A 13,820-nucleotide genomic window follows, 5' to 3' on the forward strand; every position below is an offset into this window, starting at 1 on the left:
TGTCTCAAAATATGATTGATCGTGGTATAACTTTGATGCTTTTATCTTTGACAATCACTACTTCTAGTCTTTCTATGAACTCAAGAGGTGCCTCGGCATTTATGTTTTGCCGATCAAATACAGTGCAAGCGAGATACCACTTTATCATATTCTCTTATGAACATTGCAATCCCGCTTATATACATGATTCATGGTGCTTATTATTAATTGTTGGTACCTCTCCATGATTGACATAGCTGTTGGATGATCTTATTTGCATGTATCTTATTATGAACTCGCTTAAGTGTTAGCCATAGCATGAGAATATATACATCATATGAGCAAATGTGTTCGTGAAAGTTCTTTTTATCGCTCAGCTTGTTAATCTGAATTGCTTGAGGACAAGCAATAAGCTAAGCTTGGGGGAGTTGATACGTCCAAAACGTATCTACTTTCCCGAACACTTTTGCTATTGTTTTGCCTCTAATTTGTGTATTTTGGATATAACTAACACGGACTAACGCCGTTTTCAGCAGAACTGCTTCCGGTGTCTCGTTTTTGTGCAGAAATCCAACTTTCGGGAAAATCCTCGGAATTTCTTCAGATGGCCCTATTTTCCAAGAATAATGACGGAGCCAGAAGGACGCGCTAGGTGGAGGCCCGAGGGCCCCACACCATAGGGCGGCGCGGCCTAGGGGGGCCCGCGCGGCCCTATGGTGTGGCCCCCTCGGCCGGCCTCCGACGCCCTCCTTCGGACTATATATCGGCCTCGACCTAAAAACGCACGGGGAGAAGTCGAAGTCGCCAGAAACCCTCCAGAGAGCCGCCACATCGCGAAACTCCGTCGCGGGAGCCAGAAGTCTCCGTTCTGGCACTCCGCCGGGACGGGAATTGGAGGAGATCTTCACCGCCATCACCGCCAACACCTCTCCATCAACCAGCAATGTTTCCCCCATCCATGTGTGAGTAATTCCCCCGCTGTAGGCTGAAGGGGATGGTAGGGATTGGATGAGATTGGTCATGTAATAGTCATAAGATTGTTAGGGCATAGTGCCTAGTATCCGTAGATGTCACTTTTATGATATTGTTGCAACTTGTTATGCTTAATGCTTGTCACTAGGGCCCGAGTGCCATGATCTCAGATCTGAACATGTTATTGATTCATGAAGATATTCGTTGTTTATGATCTTACCCGCAAGTTGTATACACATGTCGCTGTCCGGAACCAATGGCCCCGAAGTGACAAGAATCGGGACAACCGGAGGGGATGGTAGTGATGTGAGGATCACATGTGTTCACGGAGTGTTAATGCTTTGCTCCGGTACTCTATTAAAAGGAGTACCTTAATATCCAAGTAGTTTCCCTAGAGGCCCGGCTGCCACCGGCTGGTAGGACAGAAGATGTTGTGCAAGTTTCTCATTGCGAGCACGTACGACTAAATATGGAACACATGCCTATTGATTGATTAGTACTTGGATACCGTTTTATTATTATCTGCAAATGCCCATGCTTTGATTGTTACATGAGTTTCTCTCATCCATGCAACGCCCGTTAAATCCGTCCCCGTGCCTACAGTATTTTAATCCTCGTTGTTTACTATAATCACTACCGCTGTCTTTATTTCACCGCTGCTGTTATTTCACTATTTCCAGTGCCATAAAACTCGTTACTACCGATAAACTCTTGCGAGCAAGTCTCGTTTCCAGGTGCAGCTGAATTGACAACTCCGCTGTTAAGGCTTACAAGTATTCTTTGTCTCCCCTTGTGTCGAATCAATAAATTGGGTAATACTTCCCTCGAAGACTGTTGCGATCCCCTATACTTGTGGGTCATCAGGGCCTTATTACCACTCCATGTATGATCCACCGGCGTGGAACTCCGACCCTCGTTGGGAATGAACTCCACTTAGGCCAAAAGCCTAAGCTTGGGGGGAGGTATACCGGCATCACTCATTCTTTGCATATTATGGTTGCTGGATACTTGTACATACTTGCTTAGTCTCTTAGAGTGGTTTTCTAATGAGAGGGAGATGATATTTGGGGAAGTGCTGTCCAAAAACAGATTCTGTGCTGTTACCAAAAAAATTCGTACGCACAGCCAGAACGTTATTTTGAGTTGCCAATTTTTGAGCATGTTCCCCAGGTTGTTATCTAACTTTCATTAGTTGAACACTTTTTGGTCTGAGCAATGGAAGATTTTTGTTAAATTCGATTTCTGTACTGCTGTCAGGATTTGGCAGATTTCTGTCATCCTGCTTTTCTGTGTTTTTGTTAGTTTGCATTCTTTTGTTTTCGCTTTGTTTCTTTCCTAAAACACAAAAAGACCAAAAATATTTCTGTTGTTTCTCTTCACCATTTGTTTATTTGGTACCTTGCTCTTAGTTTGCTTTATTTGCTATCGTTAGTTTGCTATAAGAAAACCCAAAAAGATTTTGCTTTGTTTGCTTGTTTTCTTTCGTGCTTGTTTCTAATTCGAAAACACCAAAAATATTTGCTGTTCTTCTTTGGTTTGTAAAGTTCATCATGAGTTCAATGGTCTTCGGTGGCTGGAGCGTGGTTTTCATTTCATATTATCCAAGCTACACAAGTGAAAAGGCAATAATGACGATCTACGACAATCTGATTGTGGTGAGAGGCTGGTATGAACTCTATTTGCTTTCATTTTTGTACATATACTCATCCATATGAGCATGCTTAGTTGGTTCATGTGAGGTATATGTTATTTGAGAAAGTCTAGTAGTTAATGATCTCTCATGTTTAGTTCCAATTTATTAATATGAGTAGCATGTCATGGATGTTTGCTTGCATTGTTTTATTCATAAGTAAGTATGGCATTGTGGTATCCTCCTTTGAATAATTCATTTATATCGACTTGGCACGTGCTCACGCATGCATATGACTGAACAAAAAGTCAATTAAGCCTCGATGATTTATATTGTTTCGTAGTTCTTGTATCACTTTTATGCCTCCGTTAATTTATTTTGCCGCAAGCATGATTATGACGATTCATCGCTCTCTTGATTTGTCGCTCCCTAGTCTTTTGCTAGCCTTCACTTGTACTGAGCGGTGACGCCGCTCGTGCTTCCAAACACCTGAAAACCAAGTTGTTCCAAAAGTGTCCACCATAAATACCTATGCATGGCATTTCAAACCATTCCAAGTAAATTCTCATGCGTTACCTTTAAAACTTTCAAAATGCTTCTCAATTTGTGTTAATGTTTCATAGCTCATGAGGAAGTATGTGGTGTTTAGCTTTCAACCTTGTCATTTACTTTTGACGGACTCTCATATGGACTAGTGGCACATCCGCTTATCCAATAATTTTGCAAAAAGAGCTGGCAATGGGATTCCCAGATCCCGAATTAATTAACTTAAATAGACACTCCTCCATGGTTTGTGATTGTTGGACGGCACCCGAAGGATTCGGTTAGCCATGGCTTGTGTAAGCAAAGGTTGGGGGAGTGTCATCATCATAATAAAACTTAAATAAAAAGGCACTCCTTCATGGTATGTGATTGTTGGTAGGCACCCGAGGATTCGGTTAGCCATGGTTTGTGAAAGAAAGGTTGGAAGGAGTGCCACCCAAAAATAATTCATGGGAGCCGCTCTTGTGAGTCCGGTTGATGAGGTAGTTAGTGTACCCATTACCATTCGTTGACAACAACAAACACCTCTCAAAATAATTTTACTCTTGCTTTACAAATGAAAAGCTCTAGCGCATGTTAATCCCTGCTTCCCTCTGCGAAGGGTCAATCTTTTACTTTTATGTTGTGTCTCCATTCTTTCTTTGAGCACTTGTCTTGAGAGCACGACTCGTCATTCTTAGTATAATATGCTTGTCTCAAAATATGATTGATCGTGGTATAACTTTGATGCTTTTATCTTTGACAATCACTACTTCTAGTCTTTCTATGAACTCAAGAGGTGCCTCGGCATTTATGTTTTGCCGATCAAATACGAGCAAGCGAGATACCACTTTATCATATTCTCTTATGAACATTGCAATCCTGCTTATATACATGATTCATGGTGCTTATTATTAATTGTTGGTACCTCTCCATGATTGACATAGCTGTTGGATGATCTTATTTGCATGTATCTTATTATGAACTCGCTTAAGTATTAGCCATAGCATGAGAATATATACATCATATGAGCAAATGTGTTCGTGAAAGTTCTTTTATCGCTCGGTTGTTAACTCGAATTGCTTGAGGACAAGCAATAAGCTAAGCTTGGGGGGAGTTGATACGTCCAAAACGTATCTACTTTCCCGAACACTTTTGCTATTGTTTTGCCTCTAATTTGTGTATTTTGGATACAACTAACACGGACTAACGCTGTTTTCAGCGAACCGCTCCGGTGTCTCGTTTTTGTGCAGAAATCCAACTTTCGGGAAAATCCTCGGAATTCTTGCGAAGGCCCTATTTTACCAAAATATTGACGGAGCCGGAAGGGCAAAGGAGGTGGAGGCCCGAGGGCCCCACACCACATGGCGGCGCGGCCCGGGGGGCCCGCGCGGCCATGTGGTGTGGCCCCCTCGGCCGGCCTCCGACGCCCCCTTCGGACTACTTATTGGTTTCGACCTGAAAACGCACGGAGGGAAGTCGAAGTCGCCGAAACCCTCCGGAGAGCCGCCACATCGCGAAACTCCGTCGCGGGAGCCGAAGTCTCCGTTACGGCACTCCGCCGGGACGGGGAATTGGAGGAGATCTTCACCGCCATCACCGCCAACGCCTCTCCATCGACCAGCCATGTTTCCCCCATCCATGTGTGAGTAATTCCCCCGCTGTAGGCTGAAGGGGATGGTAGGGATTGGATGAGATTGGTCATGTAATAGTCATAAGATTGTTAGGGCATAGTGCCTAGTATCCGTAGATGTCACTTTTATGATATTGTTGCAACTTGTTATGCTTAATGCTTGTCACTAGGGCCCGAGTGCCATGATCTCAGATCTGAACATGTTATTGATTCATGAAGATATTCGTTGTTTATGATCTTACCTGCAAGTTGTATACACACGTCGCTGTCCGGAACCAATGGCCCCGAAGTGACAAGAATCGGGACAACCGGAGGGGATGGTAGTGATGTGAGGATCACATGTGTTCACGGAGTGTTAATGCTTTGCTCCGGTACTCTATTAAAAGGAGTACCTTAATATCCAAGTAGTTTCCCTAGAGGCCCGGCTGCCACCGGCTGGTAGGACAGAAGATGTTGTGCAAGTTTCTCATTGCGAGCACGTACGACTAAATATGGAACACATGCCTATTGATTGATTAGTACTTGGATACCGTTTTATTATTATCCGCAAATGCCCATGCTTTGATTGTTACATGAGTTTCTCTCATCCATGCAACGCCCGTTAAATCCGTCCCTGTGCCTACGGTATTTTAATCCTGCTCGTTTACTATAATCACTACTGCTGTCTTTATTTCACCGCTGCTCGTTATTTCACTATTTCCACTGCCATAAAACCGTTACTATCGATAAACTCTTGCGAGCAAGTCTGTTTCCAGTGCAGCTGAATTGACAACTCCGCTGTTAAGGCTTACAAGTATTCTTTGTCTCCCCTTGTGTCGAATCAATAAATTGGGTAATACTTCCCTCGAAGACTGTTGCGATCCCCTATACTTGTGGGTCATCATCGTGGTGCCGACGTCGGTCGTACTGCTGCTCGTATTTGTTGAGGAGATGCACGGATAATGGGCGTTGATACCGTATGCTTCTCACCTCCTCCTCGGTTAGGTACCGTCTATCGTCGTCTTGGGGCCGGTCGCGTGGAACGGCCTCCTCTTTATCTTGGCCACGAGAGTGGCTGCTCTCTGCTTTGTCCTTGCCATGGCGGCTCATAAGCCCTGCCATATTGACATCAAAAGAGAACCCTGGCTCTCTTATGGAGTGGCTTAGGTCCACCATGTTGACGTCCGGAAACGGACGCATGTCTACCTTCATGGCAAACTGTCCGAAAGTTAATCGGCCTGATTCTATCGCCATCTGAATTTGTGCGCGCAATACTTTGCAGTCGTTGGTCGCGTGCGTGAACGTATGATACCATTTGCAGTATGGCCCCTTGTTCATCTCCTGTGCCGTAGGGATCTTGTGGCCTTCGGGTAGCTTCAACTGTTTCTCTTTCAGTAGCAGATCGAAGATCTGTTCAGTTTTGGTCACGTCAAAGTCCAACCCTCTTGGAGGCCCCGGTGGATTCACCCATTTGCAGGACACGAGTGCCGGCGTCCGAGTCCATTCGGCTACCGCTACTTCCCGATCTTCCGCGAATCTTCATCTTCATCGGTATTGACCGGGCCGATCGCGCGCTTGAACTTGTCTTGGTACAGCTCCGGATGGCGCTGCTCATATAAGGTCAGCCCTATCGACCAGGTGCGTCAACGAGTTGTACTCCACTTGGAACGTCAGATCCTTGAACGACGCTGCAAGGCCTGCCACGGCCAGCTCGACTGCCTCTTTCTCAGTTAAATGAGCCGAATAGCATCGGTTCTTGACAGTCCTGAAACGTTGGATGTACTCAGAGACTGTCTCTCCTCGCTTCTGCCGAACTCGTGCTAGTTCGGCAATACCAGCTTTCGGTAGCTTCCGAATGGTATTGGGTGTGGAACAGCTTCCTCCAGATCGCTTCCATGATTGCACCGAATTTGGCTGCAACGAGGTGTACCACCCAAACGCCTGGACCGGTGAGGGACTGCGAGAAGAGCCTCACCCGTAGGCTGATCCGATGCTCGAAACCATGCCCAAGCTGGGCCAAGTATCGGCTCACGTGCTCGATGGAGCTTGACCCTTCGTCCCACTGAATTTGCTGAAGTCCGGAAGCCGGTACTTAGGCGGTAGCGGGATCAGGTCGAACTCATTGGGGTACGGCTTGGAATAGCCGATTATCTTCTTCTTCGGCAAGATGCCGAACTGATCTCTCAGGACTGCGCTGATTTGATCTGCGGTAGAGGTGGTGGCAGCTGAGCTTTCCTGGACTGGTGCAGTGGCATATTTGGGTAGCCACGCTTGTTTCTCAGCTTCTGCTCCTAAACTCCCCGCTGCTGCAGTCGCCCTTCCTGCCGGAACAATTGCTCCTGATCCGGCACTCCCTCCTGGCTGAGCCTGGATCGCCTGCGTCCAGTTGTTGCAGTCCGGCACAAACGTGCACACGTATCCGTGCGGGATTTCCTTGGGCGGGTCATGTAAGAACTGATAGTCGCCCGGATCACCTCCAACTTTGTGGACAACGTATGCCGGTGAGCCTTGTTGCTGTGGAGCCGCTATTGCGTACGGCAGTGGTGGCCTGGTGTGGAGTTGCATCTCTCCCTGGTGAGTCCCTAGAACTGGTCCTGAAGGGGAGTACCGACGCTCCATGATCTCTTGCACCACACGGAGCGCAACGCGCTCCAAAGTATTCACCGGGCTCTCCGAGTGCCGATGCGGTGAATGAGCCACCACGTAGTTGATCCCTGTCGCAGGGCTCTGGTACGTTCATCCGAAGGGAGAGACAGATCTACCCCTTCGAGGACGCCTTGTGGCGTGAATCCTTTGAATCTGATACCGTGTGAACGGGTCTTCTCAAAGGAGCCGATGAGTTCGGCTTCAACGATGGCCTTCAGCTCATCGTACTTCTTCTTATGATCAGGAGGAAGATCCTCGTACGTGATCTGTTCCTCCGCCATCTCGGATGCCGATGTTGACGTGGATGTTGCAGAAGATGTCCCACCGGGCGTGCCAGAATGTGTTACCCTCCAAAACCCACCGACGGGCAATGGCTGAGCAACACGAAGAGCCGGGAAGCTCCCAGGGCCGCTTAGTGGATCCCCGGCACCTCGCGTCGTCCCGCAAATCTTCGGCCAACGTCCCGGCGGTTGCTAGGGCGTGCCACCCGACCTAGACCCGGTCGGGAAGGTGTTAGTGCTTCGATTGTTCCTGCATGGTAGACACGTGCACATTAAATACGAGCCCTATCGGCTCTCGGGTTTCCTCGTGGATCGGCTCAAGGAGCCGATCGCCCCATGTTTCACGTTGGATTTACAATGGCATGGGGATCCCGCTTGATCGGGACAAAGCTAAAACGATCCACGACAGTTTAGGGTTTTCACCGCATAACCGGAACGTCCTACGTCTGATCGGGCCTAGCAGCTACGAAAGACGGTGCAAACCACCCCTACGAGAGGCCTAAAAACCAACATGACGTCGATTCCCGGAACATCCCTCGCAGGGACGGTGAACAGCATCTAACGCACCACCGGATCCTCCTACCCCAGCGTAAGGCCTAACTATGCGAGATATTAAACTAATCCTTGCGGAGCAAGGAGCAACTATAACGGATCGGATCTACTAAGTAACGAAAAAGCAGGATGCTGCCCTCACGTCTGGATAGACGTGAGGGCAGCTAGGTGTCAAGGGACGGCATCGCCACGCAGATATGCACGTGAAAGCATCGATGCAAGCCCCTAAACACCTAAGGATAAATAGTACTGCTCGCCATCAACAAGGCTTCAGCACGAGCAGTACAAGGTTGACGAATAAACGTGTACTGCCTAGATCGCTAGATGCGATCTAGGCAGCATGGTGCTTACCCGGGAGAAACCCTCGAAGAAAGGGGTGGCGATGCGCCTGATTTGTGTTGGTTTGAACGATGATTGTCCTCCTTTTCCGATAACCCTAGATACATATTTATAGTCCAAGGGACTTTCTAATTGGGGCGTGCACCTAACCGTGCACGGGCCAGACTCTATCTCTTTAATCTAAATACAATACGATCTACTAAATTACAGATACATGGGCAACTTAGCCCAAACTCTTAGCGCAAGGCCGCTTCAAAGATGCTCCACGTGTGCGTCCTTCAAGCCCATCTTCACTTACGGCCCACCTCCTGATTTAGCCAAAATCGGGTGGTAACACATGCATATTGTTAGAGAAGAACATTGGGCCGCTAACTAAAGCCATGAATCATGGTGGAAGTTTCAGTTTGGACATATATCCTCAATCTCATATGAGAATAATAATTGTTGTCACATGCTTATGCATTAAAGAGGAGTCCATTATCTCGTTGTCCATGTTGTCCCGGTATGGATGTCTAAGTTGAGAATAATCAAAAGCGAGAAATCCAAAATGCGAGCTTTCTCCTTAGACCTTTGTACAGGCGGCATGGAGGTACCCCTTTGTGACACTTGGTTGAAACATGTGTATTGCGAAGATCCGGTAGTCCAAGCTAAGTAGGACAAGTTGCGGACACTATTAGTATACTATGCATGAGGCTTGCAACTTGTAAGATATAATTTACATAACTCATATGCTTTATTACTACCGTTGATAAAATTGTTTCATGCTTTCAAAATAAAAGCTCTCCTCTTTGAAGGACCTTTCTTTTACTTTTATTGTTGAGTCAGTTTACCTATTTCTCTCCACCTCAAGAAGCAAACACCTGTGTGAACTGTGCATTGATTCCTACATACTTGCATATTGCACTTGTTATATTACTTTATATTGACAATATCCATGAGATATACATGTTATAAGTTGAAAGCAACCGCTGAAACTTAATCTTCCTTTGTGTTGCTTCAACACCTTTACTTTGATTTATTGCTTTATGAGTTAACTCTTATGCAAGACTTATTGATGCTTGTCTTGAAGTACTATTCATAAAAAGTCTTTGCTTTATGATTCATTTGTTTACTCATGTCATTACCATTGTTTTGATCGCTGCATTCATTACATATGTTTACAAATAGTATGATCAAGATTATGATGGCATGTCACTTCAGAAATTATCTTTGTTATCGTTTTACCTGCTCGGGACGAGCAGAACTAAGCTTGGGATGCTGATACGTCTCCAACGTATTGATAATTTCTTATGTTCCATGCTACATTATTGATGATATCTACATATTTTATACACATTATATGTCGTATTTACGCATTTTCTGGAACTAACCAATTAACAAGATGCCGAAGAGCTAGTTGCTGTTTTCTGCTGTTTTTGGTTTCAGAAATCCTAGTAAGGAAATATTCTCGGAATTGGACGAAATCAACGCCCAGGGTCCTATTTTTGCACGAAGCTTCCAGAAGACCGAAAGGATAACGAAGTGGGGCGACGAGGCGCCGCCACGCCGGGGCCGCGCGGCCGGGGCCGGGGCCGCGCCGCCCGGTGTGTGGGGCCCTCGTGCCGCCCCTTGACTTGCCCTTTCGCCTACTTAAAGCCTCCGTCGCGAAACCCCCAGTACCGAGAGCCACGATACGGAAAACCTTCCAGAGACGCCGCCGCCGCGAATCCCATCTCGGGGGATTCAGGAGATCGCCTCCGGCACCCTGCCGGAGAGGGGATTCATCTCCCGGAGGACTCTTCATCGCCATGATCGCCTCCGGAGTGATGAGTGAGTAGTTCACCCCTGGACTATGGGCCCATAGCTGTAGCTAGATGGTCGTCTTCTCCTAATTGTGCTTCATTGTTGGATCTTGTGAGCTGCCTAACATGATCAAGATCATCTATCTGTAATTCTATATGTTGTGTTTGTCGGGATCCGATGGATGGAGAATACTATGTTATGGTGATTATCAATCTATTACTTATGTGTTGTTTATGATCTTGCATGCTCTCCGTTATTAGTAGAGGCTCTGGCCAAGTTTTTACTCTTAACTCCAAGAGGGAGTATTTATGCTCGATAGTGGGTTCATGCCTTCATTGATACCTGGGACAGTGACAGAAAGTTCTAAGGTTGTGTTGTGCTGTTGCCACTAGGGATAAAACATTGATTCTATGTCTAAGGATGTAGTTGTTGATTACATTACGCACCATACTTAATGCAATTGTCTGTTGCTTTGCAACTTAATACTGAATGGGGTTCGGATGATAACCTGAAGGTGGACTTTTTAGGCATAGATGCAGTTGGATGGCGGTCAATATACTTTGTCGTAATGCCCAATTAAATCTCACTATATTTATCATATCATGTATATGCATTGTTATGCCCTCTTCTATTTGTCAATTGCCCGACTGTAATTTGTTCACCCAACATACTTTTATCTTATGGGAGAGACACCTCTAGTGAACTGTGGACCCCGGTCCTATTCTTTACATCGCATACAATCTACTGCAATACTTGCTTTACTGTTTTCCTTCAAACAATCATCTTCCACACAATACGGTTAATCCTTTGTTACAGCAAGCCGGTGAGATTGACAACCTCACTGTTTCGTTGGGGCAAAGTACTTTGGTTGTGTTGTACAGGTTCCACGTTGGCGCCGGAATCCCTGGTGTTGCGCCGCACTACATCCCGCCGCCATCAACCTTCAACGTGCTTCTTGACTCCTACTGGTCCGATTAAACCTTGGTTTCTTTCTGAGGGAAAACTTGCCACTGTGCGCATCATACCTTCCTCTTGGGGTTCCCAACGGACGTGTACATCTACGCGCATCAGCGTCACTGCAGAAACTGGTACTTCCTCCGACTCATATTACTTGATGGTAATATAGATGTATCTAAACATATTTTAGTAGATGCATCCATTTTAATATCAAGTAATATGAATCGGAGGGAATACTAGTAGTAGGTCAAAGCATTGGTGCTACTAAACGTCCCCGCTAGAGAGACCCTACGAAATACTAATGGATGCACTTTTCCTGCCGAGTTTATATGGATTGCGTGAAAGCAACTTGTTTAAAACAAAAGTGTGTATTAGCATAGCTTGCCATTCGGTGTTGTACCATCCTCTTGAAATTTATACGACTTTTCATGGTGTATTCTAGAACTTTCTCTATTATAATTAAAATTAATTAGTACAACAGTTAAGGAGGAAAACGGTCGGGTTGGTCATGCCTTAGCTTTGGGCTTCAGTTAGGTGCCAGCATGGCCTTTCTTTTTCTTTAGTATACACACAATGGAACAACACACTCACACCATTTCAGGAGGTAAAGGGCATTTTTATGGCAAAGTTAGTGCAGCGGAATGATTTGTTGCCACATCTATTAACATGATCACTGGACCAAGATCTTTGGTCGGTACGGACTGCCTAACTCTTTTTTTTGCGGGGACTGCCTAACTCTTTGACATCGCGCATGCTAGTTGGTTCAACATCTTTGTGCTCTACCACAGGTGGAACCTAGTCGGCTCTCGACTTGCACATTAGTCTAGGTAGTGTATTTCCAACACGTCCTTAAGAGACTATGTAAAACATAGTATAAACTAATGGAGCACATGTTTTATATCCGGATCATATCCAACTACAGCTCAAATAGCTCATACAAGGATCTCTTCCATTACAGATACCAATTCAAAAAGTGAAGACTCTAGGGCACCATTCGTTTTTTTTTCGAAATGGGACAGCCCCTGACTCTGCATCAATCGATGCATACGGCTCCTAGGGCACCATTCGTATGAGTTATTTACTTATTTTCACACATGTTCCATACCTGGTGTTTTATTCAATGATGGGAGCCCCTAGAGTAGGCGTAGCATGATCATGTGCACAACATTAGTGGATGGGCAAGGAGGTGTTTTCTGATCACTGATAAGAGTCTAGTTGACGATCATGCCCCTTAGTGTTTTTTTTCTAACGTTGTGTCAGTGTAATTTTTCTTTCTTCTTTGCATGAATATTTGCTGTTCTAAAATATGTTTCATGATTACGTGCATTTTACCGAGGAGCTACACTTGCACCGTACCTGCTCATGGTACTACCATGCTACCTATACATAGTTCTATGAAAAAAATTACACAATCATTTTTTGGTAGCATTGAAGCAAGATGTTTCAACTAGTATGTTGCAAGTTTTAGATATTATTTTCATACATGCCGAGATTTTAAAAGCCTAATAATGAATAGTAGCCTCGAGGGAGAAATTTTGAAAATATTATTCCACATGTAATTTGTCCTTTCCTTCTCCTTGAACATGAGAGTTGTGCTTTATATTGGGTTTATATGGAATGCTAGATTATGTTGCAATCTATCTACATATGGCTCTAGCATGTACTGGTAGAGATTTTGTCCATCTTGTATTTAGTGGCCAGAGGTACAGACTCTTGTGTGACTTTATCAGGCTGATGTAACAATAAGTTTAAACAAAGCTTACATTATCAAAACAAATCTCGCCTGCGTGTGGTGCCACTTCGCATGTTCTCCAAATAAATATGTCATGTCATGGCAAGCCTAGAGGTTTAAATCTAGTGAGTGAAAACAAACAACCTCTCTCTCAACAAAAAAAATAGAAGAGCATATCAAGCCCACTCTATATATGTATCGAGAACCCCTCCAAAATATTTCATCTATGCATCTCCTTGGGCACCAGAGGACTATTTGTTTCCTATTCACCATGTTTCAATGTTTTCTTTTTCTTTTTATTTTTTCGTTCTCTGCCATACAATAGCTATCGGGAGTTGGACTGGGAGACGCCTGGAGTGTTCTTTTGTGCTTTCGCCAAATAGTTTTTACATGAATCTTTACAAGAATCTCCATAAGAGTTCCCCAAAGATAGATTGATGGGAGAACACACGAGAAATAGGATGGGTCAAGAGCCGACCGGTTGTTAGCGTGCAAAGGGCTGCAAGTAATTTTTGCCAAACTGCAGTGAGTTGGGACGTCGAGTTGGTTGGAGTGCTCCAAAGACTTGCAAACAATGAACTCATTATGCTCATCAATTGTCATGTTTGGTCTAATTTTCATGTGCCAGGACAGAACCATATATATTGGTGTGTTTCATTATTGGAATATAAATGCATTGTTAATTCCATTTTAGAGCTTATATTAAATGATCATATGTGTGAGGGGAAGTGTTGGATTGTGTTTTTCTCTTGCAATTCCTCTATCAGGACATAACAATGTCACCCTTATTTGTATATAACTTCAAAGTATTGACTA

Source organism: Lolium rigidum, chromosome 3 (genome assembly GCF_022539505.1).
Source record: "Lolium rigidum isolate FL_2022 chromosome 3, APGP_CSIRO_Lrig_0.1, whole genome shotgun sequence".
Taxonomy (NCBI): Eukaryota; Viridiplantae; Streptophyta; class Magnoliopsida; order Poales; family Poaceae; genus Lolium; species Lolium rigidum.